This window comes from Myotis nattereri (genome assembly GCF_964212035.1).
Source record: "Myotis nattereri genome assembly, chromosome: 3".
In the NCBI taxonomy this organism is placed as follows: Eukaryota; Metazoa; Chordata; class Mammalia; order Chiroptera; family Vespertilionidae; genus Myotis; species Myotis nattereri.
The window spans coordinates 71,687,146-71,708,469 of NC_138077.1; positions in this window are offsets into that span (position 1 = coordinate 71,687,146).

The following is a 21,324-nucleotide window of genomic DNA, read 5'->3' on the forward strand; positions in this document are numbered from 1 at the left end:
TTATTGTTGCCTCCACAGTAAAAAAGATAAGTATTAGTATTGTTGTGAGTAAAATGGATTAAGAAAACAATGAAGCAGTAGCATATGCATTTGTTTCTGTTATAAAACTTGGAGTATGTGGGCTCCAAAGGAACCTGAAGAAACCAACCAACAACTGTCAGCATGTACAGCTTTGCAGGGCTGATCAGCAACACTGTGGTTTATAGTCCCATAAACGAGGGGAATCTTGCAGTATCAGAGGAAACTAAAGGCCCAGAGAGAGGTAGTGATTTGTCTGAGATCACACAGCAAATCTGCAAGTGAACAGGAGGAAAAAACAGGTCTTCTGTTTCTTTCCTGTGCTACTCTTCCTCCCAGAAGTTAAGGCACACAAGCTTTCTTCATTAGAAGTTGCTGGACTGTTATTACACTGGTAACACATTTTCATCCACACTTTGTGAGAAATGCAAGGCTCTGGTTTTCCCAGCATTCTATAATTTTCCAGATCAAGAACCTTAACTTCTTTAGCATAGTTTGGCATTTGGCCAGGCAGTGCTGCCTGAGGTACCAGCTCCTGGCAACTGATCACTTTTTCCCACGCCAGAAAGCGTGGATGGATTCATTCTTCTCCTCAGGGCCAGTAAGACACAAGATTGACCTTGTGGGAGGCTCACAATTATAAAGGAGGAGTTGATCACCTTCTTTGCGCAGACGCTTTCCCCACTGAGCTCTTCTAGGTTAATGAAGTAAATGCTAGCTGCTCCTTTCTGTGCTCCCCATTCTATTTTCTTGGCTTCCTATCTTAGGAAATTTATAATTGGACTGGAACTGAAAATTATTCTTCTCTGTTTTAGAGTCGTGGAATTGTCTGTTACTTTTTCCTAATGTATGTACTAGAAATGTGAGATGTAACGCATTGTCCAACCACTTTGACTTATTAAGAGTATAAATATAGTTAAAATTTGCTACTAACAAGACAAAACAAGAAAGGTGAAAATAGTTTAAATCCACTTACCTATCACAGAATTTTGAAATAAAGTTTTTTACAACTATGATTATTAGGGGGTATTTAATAATTATGGATCTTGGGTGTTAGTATAAACTGTTCTATCTGCTCAAATTCATTAATTTATTTTCATCTCATCAGGTGATAAATATCTCTGTGTGTGTAAATCTTTTTTCCAGTTTTATTGAGATATAATTGACACACAGCACTGTATAAGTTTAAGGTGAACAGCATAATGACTTTAATTGGTAAATATTGCTACTTACAACAACATTTTTTGAAATATTTAATTTCCAGAACTGCCACAGTCTCTTTTTTTCTATTGCAAGGACAGTAATATTTAATAGCAGCAATTCTCTAAAGAAGAATGTATTCTGAACTATGAGTTGTAGAAAAGCATCTGAGGACATTCATCAACAGAAATTTACATTTATGCAAGGAAAACAGCTAAAGTGTTTTTAAAATAAACAACCAGGTAAAAACAATAGCATTAGGAGATAGTTATAATCCTACAGTATAGAGTTTAATCAGAGGACTGCCCATAATTTAAGGCTAAAAGCTGCTTAATCATTCTGTCATAGTTCCTTTACAGAATTCTTCCCACATTGACTAATGTGTATATGTAATTTTTATTAAGAGGGGGAAAAAGCAAAAAAAAAAAAAAAACACACACAGAAGAAAACTCATCCCATCTGAAAGACACCTCAAAATCAGAGATTGCTGCATAATGAGAGGATGCTCCTTTGACATTAATCTCCAACAAAAGTCATTTGAGCCAAAATGCCTGGAAAAGCAGAGAGGACTGGCATGTAGACAATAGGAAGAGCTTGAGAGCTGGGAATATTATTGATCAGGCTGCTCTTCAATAGGGAAATGTTTATCCTTTGAATAATAACAGTGATGTCTGATTCAGACACCAACATGTACACTGAAATGGCACAGCTTTGAGTGTTTCTCCAGTAGAGGCTAGGCTTGTGCTGGCCCTGAACATAGGCATTGAATTCAAGGATGTCATCTGGGATTAGGCATCCAGATGTAACTATGAACTACAATGAGTTACCTGTCCTAGTTAGATTTATAGTCCCCTGCTTTGACCTCATTAGCAGACAGAGACCCTAAGTGCTCATTGGCAAGCAAGAGCGTCGAGAGCCTAGCTGCAAAAATTAACAAAGGGATAGTCAACTCAACACTAAGAGCAGACTTTTCCCAACCAGCCAATGGGCCAGAGAAGGCCATCTCCTTCTGGAAGTTACAGGCTAATGAATTAAGAACAACTCTCTGAATAAACAAACACAGAAGGATTTTGTAAATGCTTTTCATGCTTCTTATCTGACCTAGGCAAGCTGTTCATTGGTGAGAAAACATTCCTTTAACAACAATTTAACAACAAAGTTTTTTGAAGTCCCGTTCTTCTCATGGCCATCTTGATAGCCTTTCACATGCTCAAGCATAAACAAGCCTGAACATGGTGCTTTCCATGTCTATCCTTGCTGTACACACATATCTTGTCTTTTGTTTTTGTTTTTGGCAGGGAATTGAATTTGGCTTCTTGATGCTAATTAAGGAAAGAAGAAAGAATAAAAATGTTTAAATTATTTTTCTGTTGTTTTCAGACAAAAATGCCTTTCCCACTATTCAATCAATCTAATTGCCGGCCTCTTTTTATTCATTCAGTTTGGAACTGTGACTCCAACGCTTTTCCTGACAAAACCTGTATAGATATGTGCCACCCAGTGACAGAGCAGGGTGAAGGGGGGGGGGGGGAGCAGAGACTGAATAGACTGCAGGCTGCTCCTCCTCCTCTCCTCTCTGTCTCTCTGAAAGCATGTAGGAGAAAGCGTGGGAGTGGGAGTGACCTTAGCACAGGATGATCTTACAGTCACTCCACTTTCCATGAAAAGTACCTCATTTACAAACTTAAGAACTTTTTTAGTTGTAACAAAAAACCTGTGGCAAATGCTGCAACTAACTGGGACGATATGTCACAACACTGTGCTTGGGACCTGGTAATGTGGTCCCATTTTCAAGATGAAGTGAGGGGAAGAGTCTATAAGATTTTCCCATAGAGAACCCCAAGACTCACCAAGCACCATATGTCACATTTAGAGCAAAGGTTTCTCTGTGAGTCAGTGTGCAATCTGCAAGAGAAAATTGACTCTTTAAGGTCCAATGAAAGTGAAAAGAAATACCAGGTGCAGAAATACTAAAGCTGTGAAGGTTATGATGGTACGTGTTAACATGGAGAAACCACCTTGATCAAGGCACTAAACTTTAATGACAGTTTCCTCTTCCTCAAAACGGGGAGAATAATAGTGTTATCGTTGGAAGTGGGGTCCTTGGGGTACCACTGGAATAAGCATTTCTGGAAGCCCCCATGAGTGGATGAGATGTGGTAGAAAGTTTTATTTCCATGGAGTTACAGCCCTGGGTTTCCAAAGTCCCACTTCCCTTAGTCCAGTCATAGAAGAAGTGTAGCTGGGGTTTCAGATCTAAAAGCAGAGCCAGTGTCCAGAGTTTCCTTTCCATGTTGGAGTTGGGTCCAGTTCAACATCAGGCTAGTTACTGTCTGTTAGTCTATTGTGTGTAGAGTCCACATGGCCATGGGCTATGTGGACAAATGCAGAGAAACAGGAGCAAAGAGCCCTCAGAAACCCAGGGTCACACGAGTCCCGAGAGAGCCAAGAGCAACCAAGAGAGCGAACTCCTTTGTTTAGAAGATTATATATCCACACTTGCAGTGGCCACATCCATTCTGGCCAATGGCCTCTATTCCCAGGTGTGACTGAGAGAAAGCACCTTCCCTGGTCATCTCAACTTTACTGGGCATGCGTCTATCTTCGCTTTGTCCAGTCCTCTTCCCCCAGTGATTTGCAGGGAATGTGCCTATAATGTTTAGCCTTCCCTTTGTTCCTTTGCTGTTATTAAGAGTTAGCATGCCGAAACCGGTTTGGCTCAGTGGATGGAGCGTCGGCCTGCGGACTGAGAGGTCCCAGGTTCGATTCCGGTCAAGGGCATGTACCTGGGTTGTGGGCATATCCCCAGTAGGAGATGTGCAGGAGGCAGCTGATCGATGTTTCTCTCTCATCGATGTTTCGAACTCTCTATCCCTCTCCCTTCCTCTCTGTAAAAAATCAATAAAATATATTTTTTTTAAAAAAGAATTAGCTAATTACAATGATATCAACAGTATGTAACTCATAGGACTGTTAATACCTGTAAAGCACTATGTAGGCTGCCTGCCATATAATAATCTTTCAATGAAGGTCAACTCCATTACTATTACTAGTGACCCCATTACTATAACATGGACACAGCCATTTTTGTGGCTAAACTGAGCATAAACTCCAACACTGCTAAATTTATCAGCACCAAATTCGCTCTAACTTTGACATAACAGTGGAAGTGAGATGGGTTCATGACCATCCTTTTATCCAGTTCAGAGCACTGTTGAGCCATGATAGAGGCATAGGGAAATAGAAAATTAGCCTCTAAAAACCTGTTGATTTCCAGTAGAAGTGTAAATTGAGACAAACCTTCTGAAGGGTGTTAAAAACCTTAAAATGTGAATATCCTATGTCCCAGCAATCCCTTAACTGTGAATTTAGCTTATGGAAATAATCAGAGATGTGTGAAAAGATATATGTGTAAGAATCTTCATCAAATTTATTTATAACACTGAAAAACTGAAAGAATCTCAATGTCCACCAATAAGCTGCTAGTTCAGTAAAATATATACATTTATATGATGGAATGCTGCATAGACATTAAAAATTATGTTGGAGAAGACTATCTAGTGACAAGAACAAATGTTCCTGATATACAGCCCAGTGAAAATGGGAGGGTACAAAGCAGTATATTATAAAAATATTATTCAGATATAAATATAACAGTTGGATTGAGGTAAACCTATGCAAGTATTTTTTTTAATTAATCTGGCTATGTTCTCAAACTTCTTTTAAATTTTTCAATCTACCCAGAACATACATACTTTGAGGCCTATTGTTGTTTGAATCTTAGTCTGGTCTGCAGATTTTTGTAATCCAATCTGGTTATTAAAGGCTTAGACTCTCTCTGTTGAACACTCTGTCAAAATTCAACATTATTAGCTGCTCACTGTTCAGATTGCCAAGCTCTCTCTCTCTCTCTGAACTAATACTGTCTACCCCACCTATAAACTCCAAGCATAGCAGGGAGGAGAGAAATCCTCTTTGTGTGACTGCCTGGGAGTATCAGCCGTGGGAGGAAGACCCCGTCCAGATCCCATGCAGTTTGATTCCCACAGCATCTGCTGCTATGGAGTCTCGGTGTAAGGTGGGTGTGTGGTTTCCTGAGACCATGTTTGTTTCATGCTAGTCCCCTCCCAGAGCGCTCCCTTACCACAGAGGGACAGCTGTGAGCCCTTCTGGCCCCCACCAGGAGGTTCTACAGCTCCTGTTTGGAAGTGTGTAGCCTTGGTTAATCTCTGTGCTCTCATTAGATATTGGGGTCTTCTGAGAGTCATGAAGAACTGAGAAAGGCATATCCCTTCCTCCTCTCTCTTCAGGAATGCTATAAGATCTCTTTGAGTCCTATTGGCATTGATTAGCCCATTGATCCTTCTGCCTTTTTAAATCACCTGACAGGCAGGAACCCTCAATCTCAAAAGGTCAAATGTTCAACAGTTCCCTCATTCCCTGGGGTGGTGGTGGGTATTGTAGGGATGAGATGGGATGGTGGAAGGGCCACAGAGCCAGAGAAGACACCTTCTCATCCTTGAAGCATCTCAGAGGACCATCCTTAATATCCCTGCTACCACTCCCTCTATTAAAAATTATTTTTAAGTATATTTATGTAAGATAAAATGCTCCATTGTAAATGTAGTTTGCTGAGTATTAACAAATGCATGCTCCCATGTAATCACCACAATCAAGATGTAGAACATTTCATTTGTCCAAAAAGTCCCCTCCTGCCCCTTTGCAGTCAATGCCTGTTTCTGTGTCCTGGGCAACTGCCGATCTGCTTTCTATTCCTTGAGATTTGTTAGAATTTCTTGTAAGTATTATAATACAGAATGTACTCTCTTGGGTCTAGCCAAGCTTAATGTTTCTGAGATTTGTCCATAGTGTTGCTGTAGTTTGTTTCTTTTCATTGGTAAGTAACATTTCACTACTAGTATATGGAAATATCACAGTTTGTTCATTCACTATTGACAGATATTTGGGTTGTTTCCAGTTTGGGGTTATTAAAAATAAAGCATTTGTAAGCATCCATACAAAACATGCAAGTCTTTATGTGAATATATGTTCTAATTTCTGTTGGGTAAATGCCTAGGAATAGAATGATTGTGTCATATAATAGTAAATACACACACACACACACACAAACACACACATATACACACACACACTAGAGGCCTGTTGCACTAAAAGATTCGTGCAATAGGCCTGAGTCCCGGGTGCCGGAGGAAAACTGGTGCTGCTCCGGCCAGAGCCGCCTTCACAGCCCTCGCTGCTCCGGCCGGAGCCACCTTCAGTCTTCGCTCTGCCGCTTAGCCCCTACGTATGCAAATTAACCACCATCTTTGTTGGTGGTTAATTTGCATATCTCGGTGATTAGCCAGTGGGGGGCGTAGCGAAGGTACGGTCGATTTCAATCTTTGTCTATTATTAGATAGGATATATATAAAATGAAATTGCCAAACTGTTTTCCAAAGTAGTTGTACCATTTTTTCATTTTCAAGGGAAGTGTGTAAAAATTCCAAGTTTTCCACATCCTTGCCAACACTTTTTTTGGTCAATCTTTATAATTTTAGCCTTTCTAGTGGATGTAGAGTGGCATCCCATTGTGGTTTTAATTTGCATTTCCTACTGACTAAAGATGTTGAGGATCTTTTCATATGCTTATTAGTCTCTTGTATGTCTTCTTTGGCTAAATATCTGTTCAAATCTAATGCCCATCTTTAATAATTAAACTTTATGTCTCATAATAGTTTTTTGACTTACACAAGTGTTGCAAAGATAGTACAAAAGAGTTCCTATATGTCACACACCCAGTTTTCTCTACTGTTAACATCTTACATTAATATGGTGCATTTGTTACAACTAATAAGCCAATGTTGATACATTATTATTAAATAAATTTCATACTGTATTCTAATTTCCTTACTTTCACCTAACACCTTTCTACCCCACACCCAGGACCCCATCTACATTAGACACTACATTAAATATACTCATGTTTCTTTAAGATTCTCTAGACTTTCTTAATTTCTCAGGCTTCCCTTGCCTTTGATGATCTTGACAGTTTGGGGAATACTGATTAGCTATTTTATAGAATGTCCCTCAATTGGAGTTTATCCAGTATCTTTCACATGTTTAGACTGGGAGTGTGAGTCTTTTGGAAAAAGACCACAGAGTGAAAGTGTAATCCTCATCGCATCATAGCAAAGGTGCATGCTATCAACAGTTATAGCCTTGAGGAGACAGAGGCCACCCATCACTGTCATCTCTACAAGTAACCTTCATATAAGAAGTCTTAAACACCCACTTGTAGGATTAAATAATACTGTTTACCTAATCCCTTTGGTTTGGCCTCCTCTCTCTTATCTGAAAACAAAGTTTACAGTTATGCTAATTGCTAAACAGGTTCACAGGTTAGGACTACATATGCCAAAGGCAAACTTTCTCCTTAACCCGAGGCCCTTAATATTAAAAAAGTGGGGTGCACCTAGGTACCTAATGGGGCTTGGGTCATTTCCACTTTTCTGTTCCCCTAAAGTTGGGACATCTGGTCTGCAGAAATGCTTCAGGCAATCTGTGTAACAGATGTAACAAAGGTTTTCAAAATAAAATGCAAATTAGGTTTTAATGAAGTGCAACTATCTATCGCAACACCATAAAGCAATCAGGGTACCTTCTGTTCTCTCTGCTTGACCTGGGAGAGTTTTAATATGCTTACTTTATTTTTTCCATGTACATATTTCAAAAGGAAATTCGGAGGCTTCTGAGAATGGTCAGGAGAGCTACAAAGAAGGGGCTAAGCCTGCAGGTAGCTATCCTAACTCAAGGACAAAGTGACTAGCAGAGAATTCTGTTGTCCAAGTCTAGCCCAAGGTGTGTTTGTCTTTTGACAGTTGGACCAACTAGTGGGAAAACAGTCTTGTCTGGCCTTGGTTGCTGGTTCAGCCACCCACAGCTCTGTGAACATGAGCAAATTCTGTAGTCTCTCCAAGCCTGCCTATAATGTGGGGATTGTGTGTGCTGTGCAGTTACTCTGAGGATATAAAATAATAGATGTACAGTGTATGGCACTTGATAAATGATAGTTTTTATGACTGTTATTATTTCCAGAACACTGTACAGCTACACACTCCGAAAGTGAGAGTGTCAGAGAGTGGAGTGCGATGAGACAGACCACAGGCATTCTGGAAAGATCATGGTGATCATTTCACCTTCAAGAATCCCCTTTCATGTTTACAGTTCGCTTGGACCTGGAGAAGGTTAAAAGAGGCCTACTGTAGTCTCCATTCCGCTCTCGTCCTTTTCTCCCTCTGACAGAAAGTCAGCGACCTCTATGACAAATTGCAGGCGTCCTTGGAGGAAATGCAGACTCCAACATAATAAGGACTCAGACCACAGGGCAACTCTCAGACATGCGACACCCTGGAGGGGCCCTGCCTCTGATCAAAAGCCCATTTCTCTAGCTCCAGAGAAACAATTCAGGGTTGAAGTCAGAGCTTAACTTGGTTTCTCTTCTGTTTCCCTTTCCAGCTGATGGGCCTTTGGTTTAATCCTGACAGTGCCCAAATAAGTCCACATTCTGTTCATCTTTTTCTGAAAGATCTTCCTACAACCCAAGGTTGTGGCCGCCATGCTCCAGGGGTCAGACCTGGGATGAGGCAGCGATGAAGATAAGCTGCAGTGCCAAGTCCCAGGCAAGGTTGGCATTAGGTAGGCATGCAAGAGGTGACTGCCTGCCCACACTTTGTGACTGCGGAGGCAGGAGGCTAAACTTGCTTGTGGGTGGGGGATGTTAGTTTGCTAGGGCTGCCATAAAGTACCACAAACTGGGTGGCTTAAAACAACAGGCATTCATTGTTTCACAGTTTTGGAGTCTAGATTTGTTGTCAGAGTTCTTCTCCCTCTGCAGCCTGTAGAGGAGACTCCTTCCTTGCTTCTTCAAGCTTCTGGCATTCATCAGCAATTCTTGGAGTCCCTGAATTGTTGTCATATGGCGCTCTCCCCATGTGTCTTCACATCGTCTTCCCTCTATATGTGTCTGTGCATCTCTTCTTATACGGACAAGTCACACTGCATCAGGGTTCACCCAACTGCACTGTGACCTCATCTTAACTCGATGACTCCTCCAAGGACCTAATTTCACATGCACAGGTTCCGGTGGGGTTAGGTCTTCAACTTACCTTTTGGGTGAACAAAATTGAACCCATAATATGTGGTGGAGGCGGGAAAGAGGGGGCTCAGAAGAACAAATCCTTCAAGTCCCTCCCACCTTACCCTTCCCTACATAAGACTCTTAGTGCTTCAGAAGACCCTTTAACCTTCAGCCAGTTTTTCCCAAATACAACACCCAGCATAGCAATCCCCAGAGGCATTTTGTTCACAATGTGGACTCCCTTGTGTGTGTGTGTGTGTGTGTGTGTGTGTGTAGGGGGTGGGGTTAGAGGTGGGGGTGTGTCAGAAGGTATGCAGTCCCAGAATCTGCCCCAGAAGCCTCCGAAAAAGGAGGTTTGCTCTGTTATGAGCCACTTTCACTATATGGTGAAGAGCTTTCAGATTCTTTTGCAGTTTAAGACGGGGATAAAGTAAAGGGAAAAGAGAAGGCTTGAGGAACTTAGTGGGGGTAAAGAAAAAAATGGATTTGAAGAAGGATGCTGGGATCTAGGAAGAAAAAAAAAACTTCTCTCTACTCTGTTTTGCTAACAATTGGCCTGGACAGTAGCTTTGTATGTGGGAGCTGAGAGAAATGTCATTCAACTGTGCAATTTCAAATCAGGCTGCACTATTGCCTCTAACCCCATGACACTTGGCAATGTGGGCGAAAAAGGTGCCACATACTCAACCTGACAAGCTCAGGGAAGGCCTGCATGGTGGTCTTACAAACTCAGAGACCAAAAGTAACCATAGGATGGTCTGAACATAAGAATTCCTACCTCAAAGCGAGTCATGATCCATAATCACGTACTAGGCCTAAGCTTCCTTGACAAAGGTCAATCTTTACCTTAACTGAGCCTGTCTGTTGTTGCTGGGTTTTTGTTTGTTTGTTTGTTTGTTTTATCTAAGATAGCATACCTTTGAAATGTCAATGTAATCACCCTTTCCCAGACCCCTCAGGATATAAACCTCTCCACCAGCGCATGAGACCCCAGACCCCTCATTGTTATCTTGTTGCTCAAATACCATCTCTATGTGCTCTAAATGTTCACTGTTAACTGTCCTGTACCCTCCAGTGTAAAAGAAGCGTGTGTCTCTCCATTTCACTTTGTATCCAATCCTAGAGATTTCCCTGCTTTGCTTTCTTCCACCCTCTTAGTCATCTAGCACTGATGGATTTCATGTAACTCTCCTTCTGTTTCTTCCTTTTAGTCTAATGTGTAAAATAGTCTAATGTATAAAATTATCTTTCTCAGGGGCATTTTCTCAGTCTATTGAGAATTTTGCCCGTGGCAATTATCATCAGTTTGGCCCCAAAAAACTCATAAAATTATCTATACATTTGGATAGTTTCTTACTGAGACAGCAAGTTGGGGCCATGGAACCTACAGGCCAGGGCCTATGTTCTTTGTTCCTCCAAGTCTCACAGGGGACAAATGAGTCCCTTCATCCAAATGCCATCACCTGAGCAAACCCTGACTACTTCTTGCTGATTAGGAATGTGAAAGTGGTTCAGAATGAGTAATAGGGTCTGTCCTGCTCTATCTTTTATCTACTTACTCATTCATTCATTCATTCATTTCAGAAAGGAAGGGAGAGGGAGAGCGAGATTGAAACATCAATGATGAGGGAATCATTGATCACTTGCTTCCTGCACACCCCCTACTGGGGATCGAGTCCCCAACCCGGGCATGTGCCCTGACCAGGAATCCAACCATGAGCTCCTGGTTCATAGATGGATGATCATAATAAAATATTTCTAAACTTTACATGAAGCAATGAACTAACAAAAATAACAAACATATTTTAAAAGGAGAGTAATTGGGGAAAATTTGTTCTACTTGATAAGAAAATGATTAATAATGCTAGTCATCCTGGCAGAAGCTCCACCACTGAGCCACACTTGCCGGGCCCACAGGCAGAGTAAGTGATTAATGCAGGGGCAGTAACTAGGAATAAGTCTTGTTCAGGCACCACTCCAGGGGTGAGAGTGCTCTACCTTGGGCTCCCTGCATGCTCTGGGCACCAGAATTTTTACTGCAAACAACATTGATGAGGAGAGCAAAGGGGAAAGGGTGACCAAACCAACTCAAATACCCCTCCTTTGTAATATCTGAAGATGCTCCTTTCCCTGGAACTAATGAAAACAATAAAAGGGAAAACTGAGAGTTATTGAACCAGAACAATGAAATGAGTTATCCATAATTCACTAAATGCACAGCAAGCTATAAATAACAGGGAATAATATCCTTGGTGTGCCTCTGATGTTTCCTGTTAGAAAGGTCCTGGCCTTGCAAATATTTGAAGGAGGCCCTAGGTCCCATATCTTCAGCATCTTTTCAATATTGCTTAAGATTTTAGTTTTCTGGGAGGCCGGAGGCTCTTTTGTAGAGGAGAACTATATAGGAATGTATTCAAGAAATGCATCATTGATCTTGAGCAAAGTAGAGAAAGGAAGATGTCCCAGGAAGAGGTAATGAAAGAACTAACTAGATTTTGCATTCCCAGGAGGAATGGTAATGTTGAAGTTCCATGTAAATAGACAAAGGGAATTTAACAAGGAAAGGCAAACTCAGGGACACTCACACAAGGGATTGGATTAGGAATAAGATTCTGTGTCTGTCAGGGAAGGAAATGGCCAAGAAGGAGGGGAAGGAGCATATAATGAGCCTTATACTTTTATATTTTGGGTTTAGAATGCTGGAATATGGCTCTGCCTTCCACAGTTGATAAAATTGAAAAATGGAATATGAGTGGAATTATGAAACTTTAGACTGCCCTTGCCTCCAAGCTGGCCCATGTGGTGGAATTTCCACAGTCAGAAGAATAGCACCAACCCTGGATGCAAATCCGGAGTCGCTGGGTTTGAACTCTAGCTCTGCACTAACTAGTTACATAACTCTGATCAAATTTAATTATCTTACCTGTTTCTTAATCGCAAAGAACTTGTCTATCAAACAGAGATAAAAATAGTATCTACGTTGCCTTAGCCAGTTTTGCTCAGTGGATAGAGCTTGGGCCTGTGGACTGAAGGGTCCCAGGTTTGATTCTGGTCAAGGGCATATGCCTGGGTTGTGGGCTTGAACCCCAATGGGGGCCTGCAGGAGGCAGTCAATCAATGATTCTCTCATCATTGATGTTTCTGTCTCTCTCTTTCTCTTCCTTCCTCCATGAAATCAATAAAAATATATATTAAAAAATAGTATCTACTTCAAAATGTTGTTGTAAGATGGAATTAATCTGTATAAAACAGAATAGTGCTGGGAACATACCTACTAAAGACTCAGTACGTATTTGCTATTTGAAAAGTAATTGGCCAAAACTGCCTTCAAGGTCCGATTAGGCCCTGGGTGTGGTTTGAGGTCCAATTTTGCATTGCCTCCTGCTCCTTTTCTGAGTGTCGTGCTGGTCTGTGTTCTCCGGTGTTCCTCCTCAGTTCACGCCGAGTGAGTAGGTCTTTACGACGAGTTGAGTCCAGTTTCACAGGATGTGCCTGCCTTTGTTCACAGTTCAGAAGTTTAAGTGTGTTTCCCTATGTCCCGCTACTTCTGCTTCTATGGGGCACTGCAGAGACTTAAGCAAAGTTAGTGTCTTCAGGAGGACAAGTTCTGCAAAATGTCTTTTCCCACTTTCTCTGCTTGTGGTGGGATAGGTTTGTGGGCTCTCCCAGCTTTGGGTGGAAAGAAAAACCTTCCAGGATGCATCCAGTCTAAAAACTCCCCCACCACTTAGAAGTCATTCACTCGATGTACTTCCCATATTGTACTGTTTTAGTCAGTACCCTCTTTCTCTCCTCTCCCTACTTTATCCCACTGCCCCTTCCGTCTCTCAGGTCTTTCAATGTAATAAAAATGTCCCAGATACCAGCGTCCCAAACTGTCACTATTTAAAGAGTTTGAGTCTTCTCGTCAGTGTTTCATATCTGGTGTGATGTGATGGGTGCATGAGGTTATGGCTACCCCAAATACCACCTGTTTTAGCTTCTCCCAACGTCTGACATTTCCATGATTAAACCATTTCCTCTGGTTTAAGGAATGTTCTCCCCAAGACTCCTGTACAAATGCAAATATCTCCCTAGAAAAGGGAACTCAGCCACATTCTCATGGTTTTTCAGATTCCTCCTGGATACAGTGTGGCTGCAGAGTCCCAAGGGCACTAGTCTGTGAAGGAAGAAGAGGTAGGATAAATCAAGAAAAATTCTTTGCCCAGCAGGCTCCACCCCTCTAAGGGAGTGGGCTGCAGAGGGGCTGAGTGTGGATGGTCATGCGGTCCTGGACTATGGCAGGACTCGGTCATCAGAGGGGCCGGGTGGGTAGGATGGACATTTCCAAGGGGTGAATTGGGGAACACCAAAGATATACCCAATTTGTTGGCAGAAGGCCTGCCATGAAAAATACTGTTTTTGGTTTTAATTTCTAAATGACATGATTTGTGTTTTAGGAACTTTCTATTTCATTACAACTTGGAAGAGCACATGTTCTTAAGTAACACTATGCCGAAAGTGGCGTTACTCAGGCTGTTACTGTTGTGTGCAGACATTTCCTTGAAAAGGCTGCACTTCAGTTCCTTTGCTCGCTTTTAGCAGCCCGGCGATGGCACTGCTTCAGGCTGCAGCGTCCTCTCTTCCTGGGTGTCATTATTTCCCTTTCTGGTTCTTTCCTCTTTACTGATGCTCTCAGTGGCCCTGGGGGTCTTCTCCCATCTGCATAAGACACCCCTAGATATTAGTTCTCTGCATACTTCCTACTAAAACTGTTTAACCTGAAATTTTATTATTATGCATTTTGAATTCTACTGTTATTAGAATGAATCCAGTGACAAAAGAGCAAGTTAATAGGGCTAGTGTGCAATACACACAGGGCACAGAATAAGTAAACAAATACAACACAATCCCTTTTCAAACCTTCTATAGTGCTTAGCAGATCTCCGCTTTAGGGCAATTTGAGAGGGTCCGCCCTTCTTTTCTTTTCTTTTCTTTTTTTTTTTTTTTTAAAGAAGGCAGCAGTGCAGAGTGGGGAAACCATGAACTCTGGATCCAGACATACATGAGTTTGTCTTGCTTGGAGTGTGGCAGGGCAAGCTTCATAAACTATCTCTGATCCATGTCCATTCAGCATGAGTAGAGATCTCTATGTTGTAAGGATTAGAAATCCTTCTTAAATCCTAAGGTTGTTTTGAAAACTAGATAAGTTAATGTATGTCAAATAATAAACTGCCTGGCATTTAGCAAAAGAGATATATCATGTGTTCCTATTAATACTATTAATAAAAATGATCATATATAAGGAATAAAACTAGAGATGAACAAAAGTAAACCAGACAATGGAATATTATTCAGGGCTTAAGGGAAATGAGTTTATCAAACCATGAAAAGACACGGAGGAGACATAAATGCAAATTACTAAGTGAAAGAAGCCAACATAAAAAGGCGCTATTCTGTATGATTCTAATTATATGGCATTCTAGAAAAGGCAGAACTGTGGAGACAGAAAAAGATGAGTGGTTGCCAGGGGCTGGGGGTGGGGAGCTGAAGAGGCAAAGCACAGGGGATTTTCAGGACATTGACAATGCTCCACATGGAACTAGAATGATGGATACTTGTCATTATACTTTTGTCCAAGCTCATAGAATGCACAAGACCAAGAGTAAACCCTAAAATAAACTATGCACTATGGATGATAATGATGTGTCAGTGTGAGTTTATCCATTTTAACAAATGTGCCTCTCTGGTGGGTGAGGGATGTGAATAATGGGGAGGCCGTGCTTGTGTGGGACAAGGGGTACATGGGAAACCTCTATACCTTCCTCTCGATTTTGCTGTGAAACTAACACTAGTCTAAAAAAATAATAAAGTCTTTAAAAAATTTAAAGCAGACAAAGAAGAGAGAAGGAACGCTGAGCAGAGAGGAGCAAGTTGAATTCTCTCCCTGTCTTAGTTAAGGGCCTGACTTTCATGACTCTGGGCATCCAGCAGAGGAAGAAAGATGAGGCCCGCCCACGGCAGGGCCAATGTGGCTGGAAGAAAACGACAGGAAGAGGAGAGAGCATGGCTGTCAGGCAGCCACACTGTAGCAGCAGTTGGAATTGCTTGAAAATGGGGGATCCATTATCATAAAAGCATACAAACAAGGAAGTGGAGATGTAGTCATTGCCTTGAAGTCACTTAGCCAATAACACTTGTCTTCTTATCTGATTATGAAAGTAGGATATGTTCATATTAAAAAATTGGAATATACACAAAAACACAAAGACTAAAAGGAAAATCTGTAACACAAAGAGGACCATTCATCATTTAGGGTAAGTCCTTTTTAAATGTAAATATATATATATATATATATATATATATATATATATATATATTCTTTACAAATTCGGGCTTATTTTACAAAGTAGCATACCTACTTTTTCACTTAATTATATGTGAACATTGTGCTGTTTCATTAAATATTCTCCTAGAACATCCTTTTAAAAATGTACAATTAAAAACTTCAGACATATAAAAATGTAGAGACTAGAATAATGAATCCCATGCCCATCACTCATATTCAACAATTATCAACTTATTGCCTGTTTCATTTATACACCATCCACTTCTTCCCCCCAACCCTTGGATTCTCTTGAATCAAATCCCACATACCATGGAATTTCCACTATAAGTATTTCAGTATGTCTGTATCTCTAGAAGAAATGAAATTATTTTAGAAATATGTTTATAATAACATTCTCACACCTAAAACTTAGTAATAATTTCTTGATATCATCAAATTGCTTTCATTTTTTACTTATAATATGGCTGGTTGTCATATTATATATAAAGTGTTTGAAGCAGAATCAGATTTGGGTATGTATGAAATTAGGCGCAAACCCTATGTTGGCTCTGCCCTCTCTGAACTCTATTCTCAAGTGGAAGCAGAATATGAACTCACAATGTATTTAATCTAAAATCAAAATAGATTTTTTTAACTCTGTACACCAAAAAGGCCTAGGAATGGTGACTAACCCAGTAGCAATTACACTCTAGTGCCAAGATTATAGACTCTTGGCACTAGAGTGTAATAAAATACAATTTTATTTATAAAATACCATTTTCCACTAAAAAAGAACTAGAGTGTCTTAGAGGAATGTCAGATTCAAGGTCTTGGGCAGAAAATGAACAAGATGAATCTAAAACACCTTATACCAGAACGCAAAGGGAGTGTGTGAGACCATGAGCGTTATGTCCAAAGGACTCAGGAATTTGAATAGGTTCCCAATATTCAACCATGTGATAATTTAATAATGATAACATTGATAAAGATAACTGTGATAGATTTAAATGGGTTAAATATGTGCAAATCTATGAGTTCACAATTGATTACTCCTCTACATCAAAGTACTCATGGATCACTTTATGGGGTAAGGAGGTCAGTGGGTAGGGGGAATATGGGACATCTGTAATACTTTCAGTAGTAAAGATAAATTTAAAAAGATAATTGGAAACAAATTTTATAATAAGCAATTAAAGAGAAAGCATTGCCATTCTTTACAAATTGTACTTTAACATAAATAAAAAGGAAAAGTTCCTCTTTATATAATACTAGAGGCCTGGTGCACAAAAATTTATGCACTCTGGGGGGTCCCTCAGCCCGGCCTGTGCCCTCTCCCAGTCTGGGACCCCTCGGGGGATGTCCACCTGCTGGCTTAGGCCCGCTCCCTGGGGGGATTGGGCCTAAGCTGGCAGTCAGACATCCCTCTGGCAGCCCAGGAGCCCTCAGGGGATGTCCACTTGCCTGCGGGGACCAGGCCTAAGCTGCAGTCAGACATCCTTAGCACTGCTGAGGAGGCAGGTGAGGCTCCCACCATCACTGCTGTGCTGGCAGCCATCAGCCTGGCTTGTGGCTGAGCAGAGCAGCTCCTGCATTGAGCATCTGCCCCCTGGTGGTCAGTGTGTGTCATAGTAACCAGTCATTCCCAGTCGTTCTGCTGTTAGTGTCAATTTGCATATTACCCTTTTATTATATGCCTGGTGCATGGGTGGGGGCTGGCTGGTTTGCCCTGAAGGGTGTCCTGGATCAAGGTGGAGATCCCGCTGGGGTGCCTGGCCAGCCTGGGTGAGGGGCTGAGGGCTGTTTTCAGGCTGGCCACGGCTCCCAGCCACCCAAGGTCCCAGTGGAGGCTGGCTAGAAGCAGGTATCTGAGATTTATTTATCTTCTATAATTGAAACTTTGTTGCCTTTAGCGGAGGCCACGGCTGACCAGGGCAGGCGGGAAGCTTGGCTTCCTCCATTGCCGGGGCAACCAAGCCTCCTGCTTGCTCCAGCTCTGTGACTGCCGGCCACCATCTTGGTTGGGTTAATTTGCATATAGTCTCTCTGATTGGCTGGTGGGCATGGCTTGGGGCATAGCAAAGTTATGGTCAATTTGCATGTTTCTCTTTTATTAAATTAGACTAGAGGCCCGGTGCATGAATTCATGCATGGGTGGGGTCCCTCAGAGTGGCCTGCGGGGATTGGGCCAAAACTGGCAGTCCTACGCTGCCTGCTGCTCCTGCCTGCTGCTCCTGCTCATCCCAGCCCTGCTGCACGTGCTGCAGGCTCACACCCAGTCAGTCCTGATCAGGAGAGGCTCACGCCACTTCAGCAGTGCTTGCCAGCTATGAGACCTGCATCGGGCACCCATCCCGTGGGGGGTGGGGGGGGCCAGGATGAGATCATCCCTCCAGGAGGGTGGTGGGATGTCCTTGCTGGCCTGGGATCTGGATCCGTCCTGCTGATGTTCGCGCCAATTGTCAGGAGCCACCTGGAAGCCCCTTTTATATAGTTTCTTTCTTGTGGAGCATCTAGGGAGGGAAAGTGGCCATGGTGCCAGAGGCTGACTTCCAGGAGGCCAGTGGTACTGTCAAGATCATGCTGGTGATGCCAGTCCATCAATGCCTGGCCCATTCTCCAGAGATTGGACCTACAGGACTACTGAGGGAGGGAGTGGCTGCTGCTGGGCTGGTGGGCTGCCTGGATTGGTCTGTCCACTGAGCGGCACTCCCACTGTGGGCACGCACTGACCACCAGGGGACAGCTCCTGCATTGAGTGTCTGCCCCCTGATGGTCAATGCACATCATAGCCACTAGTCAACCAGTTGTTCAGTCGTTTGGTCGCTTAGGCTTTTATACATATAGATTTCAGCTCATTAAGGGTGAAAGATGATAGAATTAAAACAGTACCATTTTGTAACCTTTATGAGTTAATGATGCTAACATCATTAAAGACAAATAAAAATAAAACAAAACAAACCATGTAACATCCATTGTTCATAATTATTTATTTCCTCTCCACACTTATGATTCCTGGCCTGCCCCACTGACTTGAAACCTCCCCATGAGACTGCCTGTGAACACTAAAATATGAGCAAACTAGGCCACCTCCAACCAAATGCGTGGGTTGGCTCTGCCCTCTCTGAGCTCTGTCCCCAACCAAGGAAATGGCAAGCACTAGGTAACTTCTGCTTTCTCCCCTGGAGTCCTGGAATATGAAGACAGAGAGAGAAGACCTGAACACAACCCACAGTTTGGAGCAAAGAAGAGCTAAACTGCAAACTCTGTGAGCAAGTAATAGTGTTAGTCTCACTGAGCCACTGATATTTGGGGAGTTCGCTAGTGAAGTAGTTTTGTCAAAAATATCAAACCCAACTCTGGGCAAGTTTCCATACTCAGCAATGAGGAAATACAAGGGACAAACCAACATCTTCCGTGACATCATGGGGGTCCACTCAGCGAAGTCCAGACTGTGAGAAACCCTACCTGACGAAAACTCCAATGTCTTTGCAAACAACCAAAAGCAACTTATAAAACATCCAGCCAATCACATTGTATACTATTGTTTTAATGTAATCAAGGAACGTTGGTGGACACCCTATATCCAAGAGTGGTCAGGGAGTGATTGTTCGCAGGTAGAAGCTGGAGGATTATGGGCAGAACTTGACTGTAGGCTGGGTGCTCTCACACATGGCCCCTTGGCTCCTTGTGGTGGGGTGAAGACTACCAGCAATGGTACTGACAAGACAACTCAGGGCTGGGAGGGGATTCTGCTGCCTGAGTGTCTTTTTTCTGTGAGAAGAGAAGAGGGGTGAGCCAGAGGCCTTGTTTGTACTCACACTCCGGTCCTGTGCCGGATTGGTCTGATGAGTTTTCAGGATGGTCGTCCACAAACAGTAGGAGCCACGGGAGAGCTGCTGGGCATGGTCATGCCAGGAGGAAAAGGAGGTTTAGGAAGTTTGCTTTGGCAGCCCTAAAGAGAATGGATTGATGGGGGTGGGAAGGGAGGGAGACAGCTCAGCTCAGAGGCTCTTGCAATAATATAAACAAAAAGTGATGAAGCAGCTGGCATGGGGATGGAGACAGAAATAGAGGAAAATTCTAACACCATTAAATTAATCTCTGTTCCTGAAGAATTACAGTATTTCTCAAACATATTCTGGTCATAAAATGACGATGATAACCACATTCAAGAATCATTTCAACAATTTTGGATTTTAAACCTACATAGGGCTTCAGAGGAGGACGGTGGAGGCAGAAGTGAAAGTATTGCATCAGGAGAGAGGACCCAGTGAGATGACTACAATAGAGAGTGCTTTCACAGCTGGGTGTACAAGTTGCTAAGAGAGAGCTAACTGTGAAATTATGGTGATGGAGAAAAGAAAATTTTCAGCAAAGGAGATGGAGGCAGATGGGGGCACTGTGAAATTGAAGAAGAAGGCAGGGTAGTTATTCATAGCTATTCTTCTGTTATAATTCTAAAATACATGTGCTTTAAAAATGAGTAGAAAGTAATCAATTTGAAATAGAAAAGCATTAAAGCTTGGAAATATGGAAACATGAGAAATGACCCTGAATTAAATGTGTTTAAAATGTCTTTTAGGGCTTTCTTGGTCCCTATAAGTTGCCTTAATGAAATATTTTAATAAAACTCTTAGAAAAAGGTAGTCATTTGATTTTTTTTGGAAGAAAATGTCACTATTGATTCAAGGCAAACTGCATGGTTAAAAACTATGAAAATGGTTGCAGAGCTCCAAAAGGCAGCAGCTCTGGCCTCAGTGTGGGTTCTGATTTTTGTTGTATGGAGGGTGTTCATGTTGTCAACACCGGAGCTTTCTACCTGTCCCAGGCAAGGTTCCCTAGATGCCGACCTGGGGATGGGTGATGTGACCAGAGGCAACTCTCTAGAGAAGAGGACAGCTAGAAGCGGCCATTAGCCAGCACTGCAGCAGCTGGCAGAGAGGCATGCCAGCTGGTAGGGCAGAGCTGGGTGGGCACCGGGAGCATCCACTCCATCACCTAACCACCTTCCACCCAGGGGTATATCCTACATCAACGAATAATATGCTTTCAACAAAACCCAACTGAAAGGCAGTGAGGCAGCTTAGGGCAGAGGAAGGGAGCCCTTGGATGGAGGGAGCACACCTGGACAAAAGTTTCTCTCTCTCCCACCAAAGCTGTGAAGTTTTGGAGAAGTTACTCAGCCTCTTCAAGCTTGTTTCTTTATTTAAATATAAAAATGCCTATTTTGAGTCCTAGTAGAAAATAAATATGATATATGTAAAAAGTACAGTTATGTCTGTATACAGGTGAATCATACAGGGCTGTGCAAAAGTAGGCTTACAGTTGCACTGTGACATTCTTTTGAGTTAATAAAGCTACTATAATAATAACAACCTGCATGCCTTTTCCATACAAACAACTGTAAACCTGGTGTTGCCCAGCCTGCATATTCATTTTTTTTTAAATTAGTAGAAAAGGTCTGGAATGTTATCCACTAAGGTTGATTGTAGGGTATCCACAAGGGAGGGGTATTGGGAAGAGTTATAGAGAGAAATACAACAGTGTGGAGAGGAGCACAGACTTTGGAGCCAAACTGTTTTGGGACTTGGGGAAAGGTGTTCAACCTCTCTGTGCCTCAGTTTCCTTATCTGTAGAATGGGGGTACGGAAAAATCTACCTC